Raw genomic sequence first — 26,203 nt, 5'->3', positions numbered from 1 at the left:
ATAATTTTCTCGTTTTAAAAGACCTGCGTCACAAAAGTTACTATGTTGCTTATTACTTATATGTTGCTTTGTAGGGTTAAATATAAACTGTCACAATTGTGTTATATTGTGCATGAAAAAAAAAAAATTGATGTAAAATTTCAATATAAAATTTTTCAGTTAAGATTTCATAAGATCAACCTTTAATAATCATAATCCTGATTAATGTTTATAAGGTACCTGTACCTACTCGTAGTTTTGATTATTCGACCTCTGACTCCTATGTAAGCGAAACTGGGAAAAAAGCTACTAAATATGAAATGTCTGGATCGAAGCGGTGACCTTGGTTCACGGTGACCTAGTTAAGTGACCCGCCCTGCCGCCGTAACCAGGAAATGGTTCAGCGTTACGGGGATAGTCAAAGCGAAATTAAAGTCAAAGTCGAAAATATTTTATTCAAAATCAACGCTAACTCGGTTATTTCGAATCATCATTAAATTACGTTTTACATTTTTAACTCAATTTTGACATTAGTGTCAGATTAGAGGGATTATTAGTTTGACCTCTAGGCCCTAGTGTGTCTGGTACCTTAGTAACAGAACGGTTTTTATAGTTTGGCAAGTTCGTTCGTAACACACCCGATGGTTCGCGCGGGCCGGGGGGCGTGTAGCGATGTATGACAAACCCACGACTGATGCACCGTACTTCCCCGTACGCACGATTTCACACCCACGCAGTATTTCCCCCCGTCGCCAGCATCTCATGGGAGTGTCATCAACGAATTTAAATGGGTGTGAAAGTGTGGATGAACAATCGATTATTTTACAAAAGAACTTAACAGCTATACCCTAATCATCTTACAAGTAAATATTAGAAAAAAATTGGAATTTCCATTAACTTTAACATCATTCAAATATGCTTTTGAGTAATGTTAAAGTACTATAGAAAAATTCTAATATTACAGAAAATTTACGAGGGAATACGTAGGATTTTTGTTCTCACGTAAATAAAATAGAAAAGCATCATATGAACGGCTTCGTGATTTATTATGCATATAACCTTACAATAAATGACTAAGCGATTTTCAACAAAATTATCAATACACACAGAACGTTACAGTTTGTCACACATTGTAGCAAAAACCGCTAGACGCAAGAATATTGTCGTAACTAATCAATCACTATAAGCGTAATTTTAACCGACTCAAAAAGAGGGGTGTTATAAGTGTACGTCTGATAAGATGTGTCTGTTTGCGAAGCAATTTCAATTTAGTTCTTTTTGTATTAAAGGTGACTTATCTGCGAGTGTTCTTAGACATGTTTGATGAAAATCGGTTGAACCATTTAAAAGTTCTGGGGGTTGAAAGTGGGGAAGAATAACCTCGAGTTTGCAAATATACTCGAATGGGGTCTCAAATGAAAGCGCGCTGAAAGATAATATTGATGACTTGATCGAGAGTGTAATCAATAATTTTATGACCTTCAGGGGCTTTTCAAAATTTTCAATTTTATGTTATTACGAGTAAGGCGCATATCTGGCAAGGGACTACGCAGCGCACTTGTTATCATCATACTATTATTGCCCTTATTTGTACTGAAATAATGCCACTCACATAATTATTATCATCATTTTGCCGTCCTTAATTGTCTAAAATAAAGTATGAATTATAGATAATTAAGTAGAGCGTATACTTATAAAGAGCGACTCTAACATACGTAACTCTTTCGCAGCTACGGGTATATTTGGTTTCGACGCTTTGCTTTTCATCGCTGAAAGAGTCAGCTGAATGGCGCAGTATTTTTTATTATAGAATTGATAGGAAGTTCAGCATCACAAATGATGCTCAATGATATCGATTGCCCAGCGGCTTTTGCATCAGTCTGCGATTAACTTATAAGGAATTTGTTCGTGTGAAATACCTATTATTACACCTACATTACACGCTTCAATATCACTGGGGGATGATTTAAATATTTTAACCTACCAGGTTAAGGATACCTTTTACTATGTATAGCTACAAGTACTTATCTACATATTATTAACTAGCTGACGCCGCGCGGTTTCACCCGCGTGGTTTCCGTTCCCGTAGGAATACGGGGATAAAATATAGCCTATAGCCTTCCTCAATAAATGGGCTATCTAACACTGAAAGAATTTTTCAAATCGGACCAGTAGTTCCTAAGATTAGCGCGTTCAATCAAACAAACAAACAAACAAACAAACAAAAAACTCTTCATCTTTATAATATTAGTATAGATTCGTAATAAAAGTAAAGCTTAGTTAATAAATTTCCGTGCGGTCTTCATGATTCAGTGATTTATGAAGAAAGTTTTAGTAATTATATTATTTGTCAATCCTTAAAAATATCAACATTCGCCAGAACTTATTTGTGTATTTCTTCTTTCTGATTCCCCTTCATGTTAACCACTTTCCTTGTTTGTCTTGTAAATGTCATTTATAGGTATGTTTTGTGACGCCCTAATTCTTAATTTGTGTAATTCGTGGATAGTGTTGTTGTTTACATATTTATTAACCCCTTTGCATGGTAATTTAAGCCTTTACTAACCTCTAATATGTAAATGTTTTCTGTCCGATATAAATAAAAAATAGAAGCAAGAAATCATATTCCAAAAACTACACATGAAATTATTGCAACGAGCGAGCTGGCCTAAACTGTTGGCAGAGTTGTCCATTTGAATGGGTATCGTCGTTCGACATTCAAACTATTTGAAACTTTTCATGTGTAGTTTTTCTTTTACTGATGTATCCATGCATACACATTCTAAAACAGTGTCCAAAACTTTGTTCAAAATTCTATGTTAGGAGAATCTCAAATACGAATTGATTGAGATTCTCCTGAAATTTACAAACGTACTACGAGTTGACGATATTGTTGAGTCTGAGAAGTTGTACGTCTTGAAAGTTTACAACTATTTTCACAACGATGGAATGGAATGGAATGGATATTGGTGTATTTTGATATATTTAGCTAAAAGATTTATTAACGAAATTCTCCTTGTCTTCTCTAAAGCTACAATAAAGCTTTTTCTTTAAGTATTTATAGCCTTATCTTTACTGCTCAATTTAGTAAGCATTGGCTCTCAGTGCACCAGAAGCCTAACAGAAAGTAACTGGCTTTATACCTCAGACCAATTATTGTATATGACCTTCCTCGCTAGACGTTACTTTGCTGTCAAAGTATATGATCAACGATCTAATGCGATTATAAAAACTGTCTCTATAGAATCGATGTTAAATAGTTGTAATCGTGTTCGTCGGTTAAAGAGCTCCGCAAAAATACCTTTTTGTGTTATTGAATTGTGTAAAAAAACGGGCAAAAACTTCTAGTTTAGTATAAAATATATATCAAACCTAAGCTCATTTTCTTCAAAAATGGCAGAAAATTTTGTTCGTGACTATGAGTGCGATACAGGTCCTTCTATAATTGGTCTATACGGATATACTAGTACATTACAATACATACATTGTACATACATACAAGTACATTGGCTTTATACGGATATACTAGTCAATTATTGTAATTTAGCATGTACTATTTATTAATCTTATATTCTATTTGTACTGGGTGTTTTTTACCTTTAAATAAACAATTATTATTATTATTTACCAACATTCTCATTCCCCTCCAACTAGTCGAAAAGACTGTAAATTACATAAAATTAAAAATGTTGAAAGAAGAGGTCATGAAATTATTAACTACACTCTCGATCAAGTCATCGACATTATCTTTCAGTGTGCTTTGATTTGATATCCCACTCGAGCATATTTGCAGACATTCGGTTATTCTTCCCCACTTTCAACTCCCAGAACTTGTAAACGGCTCAATTACAGAATTTCATCAAACATGTCTCGTCAATAAGTCACCTTTAATACAAAAAAAAAACGATTGAATTCGCAATATCCGTTCGCGAGCTATGGTGACACAGACAGACAGACACGTCAAACTTATAACATCCCCTTTTTGCGTCGGGAGTTAAAAAAGTCTTTCATTCAATGCTATTTATAAAGCTTTCCTTCATGGAGTGTAAACCAGCAAAGATGTCTCATTATTAACTTACCTATTACTGTTTACATTTTCATAATAGTGTTTTTTTCCTATTTGTATGCAATGCAACAAGCATTTTAAAACGAGGATTTCCTAGAAATATCATGAAAAACAAGCCGATGTGGATAGAAAGTATTCAACCAAATGAACTATTTCTCTTTACAAAATATTACGTATCTGTAAGTAAGTAAATATATATGTAGCTACATACATACATTACATGTGCGAGGGACTTTGAGCAGGAAATTCTAAGAATCACAGACATCTATCTTGTCTAAATAATGTTTGTCTAAGCATATTATTATGTATACGTATTACTATGTACCTATAGCTACTTGTACTTATATTTATATACACATTAATATTAATTCGTGATAATCTAAAAGTTTCATAGGAGAACAACACGAGCAGAGAACGGGGAGTGTTGATCGATCGTCAAGGAATTCCTTAACCCTACATCCTGTAGTCACAAGTTCAGGACTCTGCTCGGGGTTTTTCTCTCTACCACGCGATGGACCCGGCACCCGCACGGTGAATCCATGGAATGCTAAGATATTCGTTTCATAAATTTTCGTGCGGTTTTCATCAATCGGTAGAATGATTAATGAAGAAAGTTTTGGTATATTATGGTACTACTTCCATACATTTTTCTAGTTTTCGAAGCGTTAGCGATTGTAGAAAGACAATCAATGTATGTAAGGGGCTGTATAGATTTACGCGGACGTAGTTGCAGGCATCTGCTAAACATATGCGTATATTATCATGTTCTTATAACTACGAGGTTATAGGAACTTCCTCCAACCAAGCACTACGGATTATGATCGCCTATCGGAAACAGATTATTGCCTCTACATGAAAATCTACTCTATCAAGAATAAGGAATATCGTAAGGTGAAATCGTAAAAGCGAAATGAGACGCTTTTAATAGAATATAAAACGATCGTAAACTGTAATAACGATTTGAAACAAAGAGTATCTTGATGGCACCAATTTAAACCTTTTGATAAAAGCCACCCTACCCTTCTCGAATCTAAAAAAATATGATTTACTAGCGGACTCCCGCGACTTCGTCCGCGTGGAATTTAGTTTTTCACAATCCCTCGGGAACCATGGATTTTTCCGGGATAAAAAGCCTAGCCTATGTGTTAATTCAGACTATAATCTATCTCTACTTCAAATTTTAGGTGATTCGGCCTATTCGTAGCCGAGGCGTACAGATTTTTATGAAATTGGTGTGATGATATTTTTAGCGCAATATGGCAAAACAACGTTTGCTGGATCAGCATAAATCATGACGAAATCTATATCTATATCAATACTTATAATAAAACTGTAGCAGGTCTAATTCTGTACATTAAAGATATTTTGCTGCTGTATACAATTTTTGTTGGGGCGCAATATATTATAATAATCGATACTGAAGCTAAAAATATTTTTTTTTGATTTTTTGTCCGTCTGTCTGTCTGTTCGTGTTTTCGTCTTGTCTCTGACACTTCTGAATGAATTCAAATGAAACTTTTGCTTGGTTTATATGACGAAGGTTATAGGATACTTTTTATAGGAAAAATAAAATCAGAAGGGGGTGAAACAAGCGTTGAAAGTTTGTATGGAAAATCCTCCATTTTAGAGTAACAAATTTAAATAATTGTCCATAAATCATAAAAAAATACGAAATGTAATGTTATTCAATTATTTTTTAAAAAAGGGTAAAAAGGGTTGTAATTTGTGAAAAAATAAAAATCAGTCATTTAATAAGTTATATTTGTAAAAATGGTCTTCATATGATTTGTCTAACATTAAAAAGGAACTTTCACCCCTAAAGGGTTAAAAAAGGATTGAACTTTTTTATGAAAGTCCTTCATTTCTCAAATTTTGTTCAGGTTAATAGATTACATTGATTATTATTGATAGAATGTGAAATGCTATAGGGATAAAAAAACACTAAAGGGTTGAACAGGGTTAGATTTTTTCTGTAATTAAAAATCTAACATTTTTTAGTCATATTTGAGAAAAATCATCTACAAACAGTAAGTTTAACATGAAAAAAGAACTTCGAAAATTTCTCCCCTATGGGGTTAAATAAGGGTTGAACTTTTTTTTATTAAAGTCCCTTATTAGTGACAAATTAAGTTCACGGTAACAGACACATTGACTATCAATCGAATGTGAAATGCACTAGGTATAAAAAAATCAACCCCAAAAGGCGTATAACATCTCACTTATTTAATTGTAATTTATATCTTTCATAGAGCAATTTGTGTCACGTCTTGGTGAAGGAGCGTAAATAATTAAAGATATCAAGAAAATAATTTTATTAGTATCAAGTTTCCTGTTGAGGAAAATACGAAAAAAGCGAATGTAAAAACGACTGAGGGTTGAAGTGTGAGGAGATAAGATTTAAGACAAAGGCAATAAAACGTGGCAAAGTTAAAAGGCTCATAATAGAGAATGTCGTTCGGGACCTCTGGGGTCCTTAAATATCACTTGCTTGATGCGAAGTGCGTGGGGCAACTTTCTAGATTAATTACACTGAGGAAAGCCGTTATGGAGCTCTAATGCTTGTTTTCACTTATCATTTTAACGTTTACGGAATAAAGGGACTAGACAAGATATTTAAAAGATATTAGTTTGGATCGTGCCGCGTTGCAAGAACCAGTTCATGACTAAGGGCCCCGTATGGCTTCAAAACTAGTGGGGCATACTCCGACCTAATATCACGTGAGTTTTAGCCGTGTTTCATAATCAATTAATATTCTAAGGCATCCAAGCCATTCTCTCTTCAAAGTTTTTTTTTATATTTACCGTTTATTTTTGTGAGTCATTAGTTATTGTGATATTATAATGAGAGATGTATATGTGAGAATAACCATAAATGAACAAGAAAATAATTAAATAATCATTAGTTTTAAGCATCGGAAAATGCAAGGTTCAATATATGCCACAAAAATAAACACAAAAGCAAATAGTAGGCAATACATACTACAAGACGGCCTCCGTGGCGCAGTGGTATGCGCGGTTTACAAGACGGAGGTCCTGGGTTTGATCCTAGGCTGGGACGATTTAGGTTATCTTTAATGGTCCAGATCTGGCTGGAGGCTTCGGCTGTGGCTTGGTACCACTTTACCGGCAAAGACGTACCGCCAAGTGATTTAGCGTTCCGGTAAGATGTCGTGTAGAAACCGAAATGGGTATTTATCCTATGCCTAACAAGTTAGTCTGCTTCCATCTTAGATTGCATTATCACTTACCATCAGGTGAAATTGCAGTCAAGGGCTAATTTGTAAAGAATAAAAAAAATAATAAGCCACCATATTTAGACCGATAAATCAACTTAGGAAGGTGTAGATACGATTATATATTTCGCTCTTAAGAATCGGTTGCTTAAAAAAAACTCGAATCTAGAGCATTAGTCCGGTCAAATTAAACTAAAAAATAAGAGTAAAGTTACCTAAATTCCCACCAAGCTGAAAATCAGTAAGATTGTTTAAAATATCATTAAAAACAAAATTTGAAAGTTCCCCATCTTTCCCCTTTAAAAAAAAAAAATTAGGTCAAAGCTCAAAAAATGAGATTTTCGCCATTTTCTGCAAAACGGTAAGTTTTATCATAAAAATACCTTAGACAAAATTGTAGATCATAAAATTATCTACAAAAAAATTATTAATACTTTTTTTTCTACGAGCCACCGTTGAGATATAACGATCCAAAAAGTTGTAAAAGTTGTAATCCAAATCAATCAATCAAGTCAAATTTAAATTCCATTTTTAAAATTCTGCTGCTATTTCTACCTGTAATCAAAATGTATTAAGTGAAGCGCGACATGAGAATTTGCTTAAACGAAACATCAAATGTGTATTCCCCAAGCGCTCGACTGGCAAATTGCAGCGCAGTTCAAACGTTACTTCTGCTGCCACGTTAGCTTTCCGCTCCTGACATTCTCGTAGTGTGTACTCTTAGCTTCTGACTTTATGGATGTTGTATTAACGATACATCCAGCAATGCAAATATCCGACCCAAGTCTTAAGTTACGATTGGAGGCATAAGCTTCAGGCAAGTTACGATTAAACTTCATGTTTAACAAAGTTTTTATGAATAGGTGAGTGAGTTATGAATTGTAAATTTAAAAAAAAATATGGACTAGCCCTGACTGTTAAACGTAGAATTGTAGCCAGTATTCTTGCCACCAGCATAAATTCGAGCATAAGTTCTAAAGCTATTAAGGGTGAGTTAGCAGTTAGGTACTTATTGTATTCTTTTCTTTAAGAAATATTCTCGCCGTCGCTTCTCTTAGATATTTTAAATTACGCAACCGATTTTGATGCGGCTTCATTAAATAGAGTGATTCAAGAGGAAGTACATATATTAACGCAGAGAAAGTCGCGGCTGTGTGCGAGTGGATTATAAAACGCCCGCTATGTGACTCTGAGGTACCGCCTTCTTATGAGGCCCATAGTTAGCGACCAAGTCATTCAATGAGCTATGCTTGGAGTATTTCTGCGTGATTGAATCAGAAATGAGGAGATCCGCAAAAGAACCAAAGTTACCGGCATTGCTCAACGAGTCTCGAAGCTGCAGTGGCTCTGGGCGGGGCACATAGTTCGAAGAGCCGATGTACGCCGGGGTCTCAAAGTGCTGAAATTGCGACCCCACACTAGAAAGTGCATTGGTTGGTTTGGTGGACTGTCGACATCAAGCGAGTCGCAGGGATTCTCTGGATGTAGGCTCAGGATTGTGATGTATGGAAGGTCCTACAAAAGGCCTATGTCCTGTGGTAGACGTCCATGGTCTGATATGATGATGATGATGCATCAACAAAACGTTACCAAGTTTTGTTTTGCAGCATACAACAATATACGCAAATATAATGAATAATAGGTAGTAGTTTATATTCTATATGTAAAACATAATAATGCCTTAATTTTCAGGTACAGTTCCGCGGAAAATAACAAAATTTTGTTATTCATTCGTGTCATTTCCGCAACGAAACGATTGCTTCCGCTGAATAGTTAGTTTTCAGTGCACACGTGAACCAAAGGTACGTGTAATAAATTTTTCAACGGCAAAACTACTTGAAACTACGAAACTACCACTTATTTTCAGATTTACCGAAGGCCGGACTGAATTTTCTACCACAGTACCTGTTTTACGATAAAAATATTGCCACCTGCATGTAATAGTTTGAAAGTGAACTTCAATAAAGATATTTTTATGGCACAGTATAACGTAATAGTCTACTTTTAAAAGTCACATAAGATAGAAGTCATTTTACGAGCAAACGTATTGAAAATCCATTTAAATTTTCCAATATAGCTTCACCTTGTTGAATACAACCTTTTACAAGATCATGTTTCTAATATATTTTGTGTCGATATGTTTATGTTTTACTTTCGTAAATTACTTTTTTATTCTTTACAAGTTAGCTCTTGACTACAATCTCACCTGATGGCAAATGATGATGTAATCTTAGATGGAAGCGGGCTAACTTGTTTGGAAGAGGATGAAAATCCACACCTCTTTCTTTTTTTAGGATGGTAACTAGCAATGGCCGAAGCCTCCCACCAGCCGGACCAATTAAGAAGCCTTAATCGGCCCAGCCGAGGATTGAACACAGGACCTCTGTCTTGTAAATCCACTGCGCCACGGAGGTCGTTATAAAGTGAGTTATTTGATAAAGATTGTACTCCTCAATATACATGAAAACCTACTCAAGAACATACTCGTATCCGCAGTACTTAATGTGGAATAGGAATCGTAAAAGGGCAAAGAGGTGTGCCGCTTAAACACAATATGAAACGAGAGTTAATGTCCCGAACAAAACCTCATGCTAATAGATCTCTAATAAAATTAAGCTGGCATTAATTCTCTAACGACTTATCTGGATTCTGACGCAGTTATGCCTGGTAGGATGTTTCGGTTGGCGGTACGTCTTTGCCGGTAGGGTGGTAACTAGTCACGGCCGAACCCTTCCACCAGTCAGACCTGGAAGATTAAGAATATCTCAATCTGCCCAGCCAGGGATCGAATCTAGGACCTCCGTTTTGTTAATCACCGCGCATACCACTGCGCCACGGAGGCCGTCAGATGTAAATAACTTTCGTCGTCTAATATGCGACTAAATTAAATTAAGTTTTGTTTTTTTTTTTGCGCACAGTTTTGATGCCCTATCTCTAATATAAAATATTTTTTGTTTTTTCGTTGCCCACCATTGTTTTGTTATATCTCAAAAGACAGCGTATTCGGTGAAAACTCCCAGGTGGCTTGACTTTATCTGACACTTCCAGCAATTACACTTTATTATCCTTGACAAATTTTCTACAAACTTTAGTGCCTAAGTTGAGTTGAGATACGAACTTCGCTGAGTTTTCATTAAAATATATGAACAGTGTAGAGATAATTAATATTGATTCACAGGACAGAACCAACCCCAAGTTCACGACCTTGTCGCGGCGAGCAACAGGCGAATACCAAATAAAAGTATAGATAATATGCAGCGAGCGAACTGTAGCCTTGCCATGTATCTATTTGCCGCAAGCTTTTGTTGAAAGCTTTCCTTCCATGAACCTCTGGTTATTATCTATCTCGGGCGAATGTAGATTGATTTTGTTCACGACTTAAATTTTGGATAACATATTGCTCAATAGCAGTTGCTGTTGAATGGAAAGAGCAAATGTAACGTTACACTCAAATATAATATCTTACTTTATGATTAAAGAGAGTAGCGATCGAGAGTTTGTACTTTGAATAAAATATCGGATAATGCGCGGTTTTCACAGGAAAATTAAGTCAGAAGCAACTTGTAGATTATTATGAGTCATTATGTCGGGTTATGAGGCGTTTATAATAATGAAAACAGAATAAGCTTTTAATAAAACTTCCGATCTAAAACAATAATAAACGATTGAGTCAAAACTCAATGATGGTTGATCTATGGTTAGCTAAGGAGATGAGCAACAAAGATGATGAGAGAAATTTTTTTCCTTTACCATTTGATATTTCCGTCACAAGTGATATTTAATTTCTTAAAATGCACATAACTGAAAAATTTGAGGTGCATGACCCGGTCCGAATTCGAACCTACGAATCCGAATCGAAGGCACATGTTATCTCGCACAAAAATTACCTCTAAATATAAGTAGATTGACCTTAATCTACGCTTGTTATAATATAACTAGCTGACGCCGCGCGGTTTCACCCGCGTGGTTCCCGTTCCCGAAGGAATACGGAAATAAAATATAGCCTATAGCCTTCCTCGATAAATAGGCTATCTACAACTGAAAGAATTTTTCAAATCGGACCAGTAGTTCCTGAGATTAGCGCGTTCAATCAAACAAACAAACGAACTTTTTAGCTTTATAATATTAGTATGGATTAGTAGTGTGCAATGAACTATGGTACTATGTGTGCGTTTAAAATTCATAAACAATGCCAGCTACATATTGTTTAAGAATTTCAAGTTACGCCAGCTAACTAGAATGTTTGCATTGTTATGCCGTAAAGCTTGCATCTTAATAAACCTGCGCTGTATTTACTAGTAGCTTATTAATTTACTGCTTCAAAAATGTAGGTGAGCGTTATATTATATCCTTGTAACTATATAACTAGTGGACGCCCGAGTCTCCGTCTGAAAATCTGAGAAATAGCTTTTTTGATGTATACTTTTATAATTGGTTCCAGAGATTGTAAAAATCTCGGGGTATATACTTTGAAAAGTTGGAGGTACATGCCCAGGACCGGATTCGAACCAACGCCTTTCGAATCGAAGGCAGAGGTCATATCCTAGGCTATCACATTATGTGTATTATAGGAAATTAAATATCACATGTCTCAAACGGTGAAGGAAAAACATCGTGAGGAAACCTGCATACCTGAGAGTTTTCTTAATTCTCTATATGTGTGAAATCTGCCAATTCGCATTTTAGCCAGCGTAGCGGACTAAGGCCTAACCCTTCATTCTGAGAGGAGACTCGTGCTCAACAGTGAGCCGAATATGGGTGGTTAATCATGATGATGATTTAATTGTGTACTATAATTTATCTGTCACCTCTGTCTGACACAAAAAATATAGATTTGATTTATAATAATTAAAGTACAAAAAAATTGTTATTAGCTTTTGTAAGAAGTTTATTGCTAGTATTCATACAGAGAGAGGCTTAACAAAAATATATCTTTATGTAAAGATTAAAAACATAATTAGAGCAAACAAATTTGTAACATAAAATACGTTTTCTATTTTAATATAACGGTAAAGTCGCGCAAGTTTAAATTAAAATAAAAAAACAAATCGATTCTAACGAAATTGACGAAAAACAACAAAGATCCCTGCATGCGTTAGAGAGCATTTAGCATTTACTTTTTTCATCTCGTCATCATCATTATCAACCCATATTCGGCTCACTGCTGAGCTCGAGTCTCCTCTCAGAATGAGAGGGGTTAGGCCACCACCTCGCTGGCCCAATGCATATTGGCAGACTTCACACACGCAGAGAATTAAGAAAATTCTCTGGTATGCAGGTTTCCTCACGATGTTTTTCCTTCACCGTGATATTCAATTTCTTTGTCGTGGGATTCGAGCCCACACCCTCCGGAAACGGAGGCAGAGGTCATATCCACTGTGTATCACGGCATCAATTTTTCATCTAGTTAACGGGAATTAATGTATCGGTACAAGTTTACACTTTATTCGACAAATGCACGAATCTTTAATAAAACAAATAGGCAAAGTTTCTTCATTAAGTAGCTCTGTACCTAAACTTTGCGCTATTACTTTGGAGTATTTACATTAGTAGGTTGAGGTATTGCCTAAGTAACTTGGAAGTTAAAGTTTTAGAGCAGACGACATGGGCACGTAGACCGAAGTCATGCACACTTGGAAAGTAAATAACTATTTTACCACTTGTTTAGGCCCTAGGGTGGAAAATGCTTAATTGCTAAAATCATAACTTATATAATTGGCTTTGCCGCTCGTATTTGGTATTAAATAAATTAATATCATAATTAGCGTATTCGGGTAAAATAAAACCAGCTCTTTTCAGTCCGAATGCGAGTTATTTTCAGAATGTTTGTAAGGAATCTCGTTTATATAAAGCTACAAATAAATGATATTGAATGGTCTGTTTGTGATTTTTAATTAACAGGGTTTCCCTAATTATGTCACATTTGTTAAATTATTCAAGTAAGTATAATACGGCAAATATAAAAAAATCTTGATTTTTTTTCTATTTGTCTGTTTTGACGGGACTTTGAATTTTAGCTGATGTTTTAAAGAGTAACATCATGATTTATATTTTTCCCCGAAACTGGAGAAAAACATGTATCGAATATTCATTATTCATGCAAATTTAAAAGGTTTTATGGCTTGTAAGTCCTTTAAAATCGTCCGTAAATCGTCTTATCGCCTAGGCAAATGTACTATTAGATACCTATTGCCAACATTGAAAATGCTGTTTATTCTCAATCCAGGATTTCAATCAACAAAGATAGTATAGCGCAGTTGGAATCGTACTGATTGCTACTGTATGTAGTTGATTTAAAAGTTTTACTTTTTAGACATTTAATTCTTTTTTAAGTTGTAGATTTTAATAACATTCTGACAGTATCTCGGTTTTCTATATGTCTGGGTAATATTTATAATGCCCACCTTTCGATCTTGCCCAGTAACACATATCTCCCTCAGATTCACTGAGCAATAAGCATGGTTATAATGGGATTTCGATAACCCGCGAGAGAAATTGGAGGCTTAATTCAAATAAAGTGTGAAATTATTATCCCTGGAAATCCAATACCAGATTCGCGTGAAAGAAAAGCTGAAGTAGAGTGAAAGTGGATGAAGTATGAATGCTATTTGTTGAAAGTAGATGGAATACGAATCTTGAAGTTGAAAGTGGATGAAATTTAAAGCATGACTTCAAATTGGATTAATAGTTGTCAAGTAGTTTGTTCGCGTAGAATTCGAATTTAATCGGACAAAGTAATAACAAACAAATTGAGGTATCTCTTCATTTAAACTTTAATTGAGTTAAATTATTAATCTTTACTCGATAATCGAGTAACATTTTAACTGTAACAAAAAACCGTTTTCCGTGCTGATTTAGATTTTCATATCTTACACAGCGTATAAAAATTCCGGATAACACTTTAATAAAACAAAAAATCCATACTACGAGTATATAGAATATTAATATAAATGCGACAGTAAGTCACCTTTCAACAGTAAACCGCTGACCCGAGTTTGATGATGAGTAGGTATAGAGAGAAATTGGACTATGGAGAAGAACATAGGCTACTTTTATACCGGAAAATCCATTGTTCCATAAGGATTTGTGAATTAAAACTTCATACGAACGGAGTTGCGTGCGTCCGCTGGTAAAGTTAACAGGGATGTTAACTTGATGTAGAAATTTAGGGTCAGATTTGTGGCACTGAAAAAGCGCCCCATACAAAATGGTAGGAAATAATGACGTCGTAGGTACATAATGATCGTTAGATTTGTATGGGCGTTCAAACAAAATTGCTAATATCTTTGTTATTTGTGCGTTTATTATTGTTCATGTATTGAAAAATGTAAGGAAGCTTATGAAATTTATGAATTTTCATCTAATTACGATAAAAGAATTTTAGTAGATTTTGAAATTTTATAATCTTATTTATTTTGCAAACATCCAGTCAATCTTTGTTTTTTACATATAAATTGGTTAATATTGACCCTGTCATTGACCTGTCTCATAAAAATCAATATATTCAAACCTAGTCATCATCCCCACAGGACGAAATCGTTGGGTCAAGGAAATTAAAATACGGGCAATAACGTTAAAAAGCTAATAATAAATAAAAGGAAGAATGGCGTTGAATGCCTACGGGGGGTCTTAAATATCACTTGGCGCAAAGTATGATCGTGGAGTTGCCTTCGGGTTTAGGGTTTAATTACGCTATTAGGAAAGCTCTTGAGATATGTTCTTCAGTTATCGCTGGTTAGTGGAGTTGTAAAACATTTCTGTAATGTTAATTTTTATATTAACTGAATTAATTATAAAGATGAATATGCCATCATCATCATTGTCAACCCATATTTGGCTTACTGCTGAGCTCGAGTCTCCTCTCAGAATGAGAGGGGTTAGGCCAATAGTCCACTACGCTGGCCCAATGCGGATTCGCAGACTTCATACACGCAGAGAATGAGGAAAATTCTCTGCTTGTTTCCTCACAGTGTTTTACTTCACCGTTTCTTAAAATGCACACAACACACATGCGCATTTTGTAATGTTATTGGATAATACTTAATATTCATTATTTTTTAAATTAATTACTTTTATTTTTTTTTAATTAGAAAATATTTAGTTATGAAATTTTAAATGTGTAATTACAAAAACAATTGGTAGCTTATCAGGAAATTGAACTTTATAACACACATTCGTATTTGATAGATGGTGAAACCACAGAGATAAAGAGCAGTGATAGCCTAGTGGATATGACCTCTGCCTCCGATTCCGGAGGGTGTGGATTCGAATCCGGTCCCGGGCATGCACCTCCAACTTTTCAGTTGTGTGCATTTTAAAAAAATTAAATATCACGTGTCTCAATCGGTGAAGGAAAACATCGTGAGGAAACCTGCATACCAGAGAATTATCTTCATTCTCTGCGTGTGTGAAGTCTGCCAATCCGCATAGGGCCAGCGTGGTGGACTATTGGCCTAACCCCTCTCATTCTGAGAGGAGACTCGAGCTCAGCAGTGAGCCGAATATGGGTTGATGACGACGAAACCACAGAAATTGAGTAGTTTCTTCATAGTGTCTTAGTATCAAACCTAACTACAATTTGCTAGAATCTCCATATGGAATTTAATGGTGAATTTCGACGAAGTTCCGCTAATTTAATTTTCCCGAAGAATAGAGTTGGGTAATTGAATTCTAGTATTCCGTACTATTGACCACAGATTGACCAGAGATTACAGAATCTGTGTCAAGGCTCTTGTGCTCGAACGACTTGAGGTTCCAAGTTGAAATCTTTACTGTCTATTATCTATGGCCTTTTGCTGCTCTTAACATTCTTAGTAAAATAGTAAAATCACACTCAAAACGTTTATCTTTACTAAAAACAATAGGTACGTACAAAAAATATCTTTTATTTTTAGGTGGTGTACCTAAATACCTAATAAAACCCAAGTTTCAGAAAGAAAAATCCGACTACAGATAAGTCTCCCTCTAAAAAGTATGGTATAAATCTAATATTATACAGCTGAAGAGTTTGTTTGTTTGTTTGCCTACTTGAACGCGCTAATCTCAGGAACTACTTGTCCGATTTGAAAAAATCCGAGATCCGGCATACGAAATTTAAATCCTCATCTATTATTTATTTGGGGTAAGAAATAAATGATAGAAAATATTTAGATTGATACATTGCAAATAGTTAGCGAAATAAACTTGCGGCCAAATGATAAATAATGGTTAAATCTTCATTCAAAAATATCTACTTCCCTCATTGGTTAAATAAAATTTAAAATTGTACACTAATTAAGAGAATATATCCAACAGACTCGAAAACGTAAAGGTTGTTTGCTTTCATACTGCAACTGTGGGGTTGCCAGATATAAACAGTTGAGTAATGCTATTTATATATACCCTCATCAGTTATTTAGTTGTCGTTGAAAGCTCTATGCTTACTGTAAGATTTTTGCTTAATTTAAATTGCATTTTCATTGTTTCCTAAATTTTGTTTTGTTTTGTTTTTTAACTCTCCCTTTCTTTAGGCTACCTATTTGCAATGAGTCACTGTGGACATTGTGTATTATTTATTTCTTATCATTAATAAATAACAGATGAGGGATATTTTTCTAATGCTGGATCTTAGACTAACACGAATTTAAGTGTTTGCATATAAAAATCTTGTTTGCATATAAAAAGTATTGCCCTTAAAGTTTTCAATTTCAGAGGTAACAAATCACATTACACGTACACTGGCAAGTTCATCTATCGCTCAAAGTGCACGTCGGAAATGGTGGCTCGTGTGTCATTTCCCAATCGAAATCACAGCTTCAGTTGGATCCACGATTTTACCTTAGGAAGATTACTGTACGAACAGTGTGGTTTTAATCTTAATCAGTCTTAGTAGGGTTTTATTCAAGCATGGGACCTTTCTATACTGAGGTAGAATAAGTTGATATGGATACACGTAGAAGACAACATACCTTCATTGTTATTATGTACGTATTGCTTTTTATATTAGAACTTCAAATTATGAAATAATTTAATCTATCTAAACTACCCCAACTGTCAGGCTACAATAATTTTCATGTCAAAAATCCTTTTCATCTCAATAGAAAAACACCAAAATCATGGGATGGGTTTTTCGGTTATTTACAGCTAAGAACCATTTTTATATTATGCATTTCTATCTTTTAAACGAAACCGCATCGTATTATGTATACTACGAGTACGATGTCCATGACGGACAGATGCACAGATAGACTTATTCTACGTCCCTCTTTTTATTCTTCTTTTGTACGATTTTAGAGGATGAGATTTGATCTCAAAGCATGTCGACGATTGCTACTAATATTCACTAACTGTTTCAGGAATTTATAATTGAAACGCGTGTAAAATATATTTAATATAATCTTTTTAACAAAAATATTGACGAAATTTTCTGTTTTTTAGTGTCTTATAGTGACTGTAAACGCCACAGTATGAGCAATTTCCATCACTTAATTTAGTTATTTTGATTTTAACACAAAATTACTAAACCTTTAAATTTACTCTTAATCAAAAAAATATTTTTTAAAATTGGTTAATAAACGACGAAGTTATGAGGTAACCAACGTTAACAAACAAAACAAAAGCTTTGAATTGAGAACCTCCTCTTTTTGAAGTCACTTATAAATAAATATTCATTCACCAGCACAATTATCACAATTTCAGTCAATCGAAATGTACAAAAAGTAGTTATTCGGCTATTTCACACTCCAATGTTGACTTTGCTAGGCTATTTATAAGCGAAGCGAAGCGTTGATTGCACGATACATCAACACTCAGCAAATCGATTATGATCATACAGTTCCGACGAAGGTTACACGGTTAACAGTTGGTATTACCATTTGACAAGTTTGAAAACAACGTATATTTTTAACCTATTTCAATTCCACGTATCTTCCAGCAATGCTCGCAAAATATAGAACTGATTTGGACAATGCGTCTTTAATTTTCAAGTTCACTTTAGAATTAAATCCTGGATAAAGAACTGGATATCTATACCAATATTTTAAAGAGGTAAAGGAGATGGTCCATTTCTGGTCCACTGTTGTACCCCGTATCATTAAAATTTTAAAAATACAAGCAACTTATTAAAATTTATTAAAGTGAATAAATGTAACTAAATAAAAAGAAATAAATAAAATTAAGACCCATGTTTTTGAGTTATACCAAGATGGCGCCCATAAAGCAAATATGACAATTGACAGCAAATGTCAAATCGATTACTGCATTGAAAACGTCATCAATCCGCCATTATTACCCTTATTAGTGTTTCGAAAGAATTAAAGTAAATTCGTAGATTTGTATAATCAAAAATAGTTAAAAAAAAATTCTTTTTTATTTCCGCTAGGGTACATTGACTAAACCTGGGCTCCATACAATTTTGGAACATCTCCTTTGTGGTATTTTAGGACGTACGATCTGGTTATACTAAACCGATTTTAAAAATTCTTTTACCATCAGAAAACAACGTTATTTGTAAGTGTCATAGGCTACATTTTATCCTTGTAAATCACGAAAACTACGCGGGTAAAACCACGGGATGCAACTGATCAGTTATAATACAGTAAAACCTCCTTATTCACGCTTCCTTTATTCACGTTTTCACTATTCGCGGATTAAAAAATTGCGTCCCAATTCCTATATTCGCGGCTAAATATTTCGTTATTCGCGGATCTGACTGACGAAACTGACGTAAAATTTGCAAATTTTAACTTTAACTTGCTAATACCTATTGCCGAAATTGCGAATGGATGGTTTAAGAATGCCACTGCTTAAAATCACTCTGAATTAAAAAAGCTTTTAAAAACTGTCAAGCAAGAAAAAATTACAAAATACTTCAAACCATTGTCTAAGACTGAATATACTGACTGGTTAATCAATAACTTCAATGAATTGTTTTTTCTTTATATTTTTGTTATTTTTTGTCACCCAAGAACGTATTCCTTATAATCACATGTAAAATACCATTCCATATTCACGGTTTCTGTATTCGCGACACATTTAGAGAACGTATCCCCTGCGAATAATGAGCTTTTACTGTATTTACAAGCGCAACAGTTGGTTGATGATATAATTCACAGTCCTTAGTATTGGATAGCAAAATAAACACATTTATCAATCAATCAATCCAATTTAATTTATAAATATTTAATTTTCAAGACGATACTTTTCTTTACATAAACATAAGTTGTAATCACAAAGCACAAAGCACTTGAGCTACGTTGTAATTAATAAAAACGTTTTCCTCATTGGAGACTATCGCCCAAAAGGACCAAGATGCCCTTGGCAAAACCGACTATATATTTCATACAGTGTTTACATAACTATTTAATTTTAATATAAGTTTTATGTTCGCAATCGAACACACGCAAAGAAAGCACAGAAAGTGTATCTATTACTCTTTATTCTCGAGTAAGGGATATACTATTAATGCGGACGAAGTCATGAGCAAAAACTAGTATTAAATAAGTCACTGTTTCATTCTTCATAAATAACTTAATCTATAAAGGACAAAATGATATACTATGTCGTAAAATAAAGTAACAGTCTGATAATCTCCCACCTGGGATATCAGAAGTTTGTGAATAAAATATCAAGGGTCCTTTAGTCAGGGGGTTGTTAATATATTTGGGGCGGGTTCGGGGTTTAAAATAAGTACATTACAGCCATCCAAATTTATACTGATCGTTTACCTGTTGAATGTTTAGTAAGCAAACTAAGCAAAAGCAATTTACTTGAGTGTTTATATTAAAAAGTATGAAACGAATCGGTGCTTCCGTTTTCGCAAAGTTCAATTTTTTCAATTTTTATTATTAAATGTAATGACAAAACAGATAAACAACTAACGGGGAATTTGTAGTTAATACATAAAGGTTTCAATACATTTTTTATCAAATACCAGAGGGAATTCTGTAGTTGATTATTCTTTCATTAATTCCGGCATCAAAGACTCGATTGTTTGATCGAATGGATTGAAAAAGCGCTGCGGTGCGGCTGAGAGGTCCCGACGGAATTTCAAAGTAAAAGTTCAGTAAATAAATAACGTAAGAATCGTGAAGTTTCCCTTAGAAGTTCTCTTGGAACAGCTTTATTGAAAGCGGAATAATGTTTATAAATATCTAGTTAAAGTGTAAGAGGATTATCAAGTCAGTGGTTTAAAAATAGTTAGTGAAAGACGTGATTTAGTATTTCGTTCGATTTTGGGAGATGTTTTTATTCCATATAATTTTTATATTTCGAAATAATTTGATTTATATCTTTAATTCTCGTGTTTTCTGTCATTCTTTTGAGTATTTTTTTTTTCTCTGTGTGTCTAATGTTAAAACTGAATTATGCCTCGAGTTAATAGTATTGATGAATAATATTCTAGTTATTTCTATTCGCCGGTAACAAAAACATCCCCAATTTGGATCATGTCTATTGTAATTATAGTTGGATAAAAATAATTTTCATAGGATTTATTAAGAATTTCAAATTTTAACCACAAGTAAGTACATAATAAAATATTCATAAAATTTTCGCAATTACAAAAAAAAAACGTTGAAAATATTTATATGGAAATATTAAACGACGTAAACTAACTACGACATACACCGACATTTTGAATTTGAAACAATCGGAGACGGAAAAGCGCATGCAAACACCGAATGCGATGCGAATAATAATTGCGCGCGACCATTATGAAATTTTGCGAGGATTTGTGCTTCGCGCAATTAGTATCCACGGGGGAGGGTGGGGTGGGGGCGAGCGTGTTGGGGGGATTGGGGTGGGGGTAGGGTTACGTGCGTGTAAGCGTGGCGCGTACCGACGGGTGCGTGCTGCGGGTGCGCGGCGCGGCGTGCTCTCTACACGGCGGTCGGCGCTCCACTGCGCGGGATCGCAGCCTCAACCCGGACCGCCGCCCGCCCAGTCCCGCCCTTCAGGCTCTTTGTGCGACACAACCCCTGTGCGACTCGGGTTGCCTTCCCACTGACTGCGTGCTAAATATTCCCGCATTTCAATCGCGAACTCCACCGCCGATGGAGTAGATGCATCGTGACGACACCCTTTCTAATTGTTATGTTACCGAGGCGTTACGAACTTTCCGATGCATTTCACGACAACAATACGCCTTGATTCGCATTGTCTAGGGCGCTAATTTGTGTACTTCTAAAGTTAGAATTTCTGTAAATATCACGCTTAAAGCAATTTATTTTGTGTTAAGTTAAAGTTACTTTGTAAATGAGCTGTGAATTATTAATTTCAAATGTTCTTTATATTAATTTGTATTGTTGCTTGTGATGAATCGCGTTAAGCTTACGAGGTATGATAGTTAATTAAAGCGCCACACAACGTCTTTGTTGTAAACTAATGGCGACCGGAACAATGTAGTCATCTTAGAAAAGATTATAGTTAAACTTATTTAGTTGCAAAAGATAGATATGCTGTGAAGTAGTAAGTAATTTTGTAGTACCTATGTAATTCTCTTTTGCTCTATTAATACGCTAAAGAAATTTATGAAAAATTGCTTTGTGGGCGCAAGTATAACGCCTCGTAGAGCACTTTTTCCAACATTTCACGCACATTATTATAAACACGTCATCCTGCATTGGAACAGCATGGTGAGTCTAAGCTCAAAATGGTCATAGGTATGAGCGGTATACTTACAACACGGATGTCCTGGGTCCGATCCCCAGCTGGGTCGATTGAGGTTTTTTTAATTGGTCTAGGTCTGGCTGGTGGGAGGCTTCGACCATTGCTTGATACCACCCTACCGGCAAAGACGTACCGTAAGCGAATTAGCGTTCCGATACAATGTCGTGTAAAAACCGAAAGGGGTGTTGATTTTCATACTTCTAACAAATTAGCGCACTTCTATATTAGATTGTATCATCTCTTATCATCAGGTGAGACCGTAATCAAGAGCTGACTTGTTAAGAATAAGAAAGAAATAATAATAAGAAAAGGTTGACTTGTTAAGAATAAGAAAGAAATAATAATAAGCAGACATTTATCAAAAATTTCGATTTAGAAAGAGATTTCGAAATAGTCATTCAATAGCACGTCTCTATCTAGTAAATCGTAAATGCTACGTCGTAAGATTTGTTAGCCCATCTGAATCTACCCTAAGTCAATTAATACTACGATCATTGAGGTCAAATAATCATAGGTACTTTAGATACCTTGTATCGGGTATAATATTTGCTTTGCTAACTAGTTTATGTCGATGTGTACCCACATTATATTGTTTGACGTCGGTCTTACCTGTTGTATTTAATACTAGATTATGCACCGTGGTTTCGCTTACGTAGTACCCGTCTCCATTGGAATAAACTTTGTTTTTATTCTTTACAAGTGACTTACTGCAATCTCACCTGATGGTGAGTAATTATGCAATCTAAGATGGACGCGGGCTAACTTGTTAGGCCTAGGACGAAAATCCACACCCATTTCGGTTTCGGACATAGTACCGTAACGCTAAATCGCTTGGCGGTACGTCTTTGCCGGTAGTGGTAAATGGCCACGGAAGAAGCCTATGTTACTCGGTGAAAATGTATGAAAATAAGCGAAGTAGTTTATACGTTTTAATGTATACTAATATTAAAAAGCTGAAGAGTTTGTTTGTTTGTTTGATTGATTGAACGCGCTAATCTCAGGAACTACAGGTCCGATTCGAAAAATTCTTTCAGTGTTAGATAGCCCATTTATCTAGGAAGGCTATAGGCTAAAATATTATCCCCGTATTCCAACGGGAACGGGAACCACGCGGGTAAAACCGCGCGGCCTCAGTTAGTTTTATAATATTAGCAGACGCTGTGCGGTTTACGTTCCCGTGGTAATACGGGGATAAAACATAGCCAATGACATTTGCAAATAACGTGGTATTCTACTGATTTTATAATATTAGTATGTTAAACTGTTTATAATATTAGTATAGATACTTGTATATATTATGTTATAATGGACGTTGCAATTTAAAAGCTCTTTGAGAAAATCTATTTTGCTTATCCCATTCCTACCTTGATTGTGGTTAATGGTTTCCACTAAGGAACTTTGGAAATTCCAACTTTCAGAGGATCTTCGAAACTCTTTGTTCTTTGAAGGTAGCCACATGAAAATTTGAATTCCAGCTACTGAGCATAAATTAATAATGAAGTACTTGTATCGGGGGTCTTTTAGATATTCACATTTTGAGGTGAAGATAAGGGGGGGTCTTTTGTTTTTTTTTTAATAGGAAATTTTTCCTTAGTCACACTATAATTTGAGAACGTCGTAACCTTAATGCATCTTTGTTTTTTATATTTTGTAGAAGGTTTTTATGTAATCAAAAATATAGAAAATAGCGAAGCAAATTGGGAAAGTTTCAGAAAACTTAACGACTATTTTGATAGATGAAAAAAGACCATTTATTATATAAATTTATAATCATTACGTAGATATAAATAAAATTCAAGTGTCTGTTTGTCATTTCAAAATAACTGTGTTTCCGAACTGCTTTTAGTTATTTGACGATACCAAAACACAAACAAGCTTGTTAAAAAAAATGTATGAGTAAATCTCAGAAACGGCTGAATTGATTTTAATGGGAATTTCACTGAAAGATAGATGAGTTTATTGAGCAACATATACCTTATTTTTATCTCGGAAAAATCAACGGTTCCCGCGGTATTTGTGAAAAACTGAATTTCATGCGGACGGTGTCGCGGCGTCCGCTAGTACCAGCGTTGCGACGTCCCGATTTTGGCAGGACGTCCCGATTTTACAATTACATTTATATGTCTCGCGCGGGACAGACTCAGTCCCGATTTTCCGGTTTGCCAAGTTTTTTTTATTGAGAATAATACTCAACTATTTAACAATGTTTTTTATTCAGAAAACGAATAACACTAACTATTATTTAACAATAGGGTAAATCTGATTTACAACATCATATACATTTTATACATAATTAATTTTTTTACTGTCTATTGTCACGTATACGTAATTTGAACATAAATAAAAAGATAAATTTTCAAAAACTTTTGATTAATAGGTTTTTCAAGATTCACTTTCAACGAAAGAATCACTCATAATATTCCAAAATCCCGACTTGGCAAAAAAAATCTGGCAATGCTGGCTAGTACAAATTATACATAGCTACATCAAGATATGTATAGAGATATGTTACGTATTACAAACGGCTATTGGTTTAGACTTTAGACAAGGGTAAGGGTGTAATGTTACATGTCTAACTGACACTCTTTGAAGTGCTTTTCCTTACGAAAGGTTTCCTGGGTAAGAGGTGAGGATGCAAATTTCACCTTCTCGTTTCCTTACAAAACATAATGAAAACTGAGGGTAAGGTAGTCTAACCTTTCCATAAGCTGTTTAGGGTTCCGTGGTCAACAAGGAATATACAGTTTCGCCATGTATATCTGTCCGTCCGCGATTTATTCAGACACTTTTACTACTAGAAATTTGTACTTTAGCTTGAGTATGTACATTTCTAATGTCGAGGAAGTCTTTCTAAAATCTTGAATTTTTTTTTAAATGTATATAGCCCATTTATCGAAGAAGGCTATAGGCTTAATATTATCCCCGTTTTTCTACGGGAACGGGAACCACGCGGGTTTCCACGTGTACTAATATTTATGGTTTTAATACAAAAAACTTAGTAGTATCCACTAGTGAAAAACTTTTATGCTTATTTCTGTGAAAACCTTTTGAAATAGTAACTCAACCTTTTGAAAATAGAATGGTGCGACAGGATAGAGTATAAAGTTTTGTCATAAAATGCGAATTTCAGCGACACCGGCGTGGCTGTCACTTACCCGACGCGACATTTTCCTTTCGGAAAAACTGACACGAAACTATTCGGGAAAATACTATATATCTAGCGCGGTCAATTTAAATGATATTAATGTATTGGTATTTTTACTCGGACTCTTGTTACTCTTTATATAAATTAAAGCTACTGTTACACATGCTCATTTCAAGCACAAAAACATACTGCTATTGAGCAGTTGCTACTTATTAGCATGTGTATCGCAACATTGCTAATAATGAGCATACTTATTTCGAGCTTGCTCAAGAATCAACATTCGTGCGATTTACGAGCATGCTACTTGCTTTTACCGCGTCTGGATGGCGTAGGATGAAATCCACACCCCTTTCGGTTTCTACATGTCATCGTACCGGAACGCTAAATCGCTTGACGGTACATTTTTACCGGTATGGTGGTAACTAACCACGGCCGAAGCCTCCCACCAGCCAAAAAGATTTTAGTTTGATAGATAGCTAGCTTGTTGTTAGGAATAAAAAATAATTAATTATGAAACTCATTAGTGTCGCTGGAATAAGAATTAAATAAAACAATGTCTGATCATACCGCAGTGACATTATTAGACGCACCAGTAACGGAAATAGTCTGCAACTTCGCGGGAGAACTCGACTACACGAGATGGACGCCCAGATTGTGATCGATACAAGTTGCAACTAACTGTTTTCATTTATTAAAGAGGAATGCCCATCGGCCCATACAACGTCGGCCCAGGGAACCCAGGTTTACCCCCGTATAAAAGTACATGGAGATGATAATGTTATGTATAAATAAATCTGGTTAAATATTTGGCTTAATAAAAGAATATTTCTTCAAGACAAACACATTTCTTACCACACTTTTTTGAATGTTCGCCGGTGTAGGTACCAATACATTTATCCAAGACCTCAAGAGCACGACAGCCTATAAATTTTGAAACTATCAATTTATAAATAACTAAAAATTAATTGACATTTTATTTTAAAATTGGACACTGCTTACTTATCCCATTATTTTGACAATAATGTAATTGAGTGGATATGTTTATTTTTTTTTTATTCTTTACAAGTTAGCCCTTGACTACAATCTCACCTGATGGTAAGTGATGATGCTGAGGAGGATGAAAATCCACACTCC

The 26,203-nt window shown here is 34.9% G+C and overlaps 1 protein-coding gene across 1 annotated transcript in view; it reads right to left on the bottom strand.

Moving 5' to 3' along the window:
- The window catches only part of LOC112052858 (uncharacterized), a 38,071-nt gene extending 16,865 nt beyond the window's left edge, over positions 1–21,206 (bottom strand). The window contains exon 1 of the mRNA XM_024092091.2: positions 21,095–21,206. The gene's annotated coding sequence lies outside the window, so the exon portion shown is untranslated. The remainder of the gene's footprint in view (positions 1–21,094) is intronic.
- Between the last annotated feature and the right edge of the window lie 4,997 nt (positions 21,207–26,203).

Source organism: Bicyclus anynana, chromosome 12, assembly GCF_947172395.1.
Source record: "Bicyclus anynana chromosome 12, ilBicAnyn1.1, whole genome shotgun sequence".
In the NCBI taxonomy this organism is placed as follows: Eukaryota; Metazoa; Arthropoda; class Insecta; order Lepidoptera; family Nymphalidae; genus Bicyclus; species Bicyclus anynana.
This window is presented reverse-complemented; position numbering and strand designations above follow the sequence as displayed.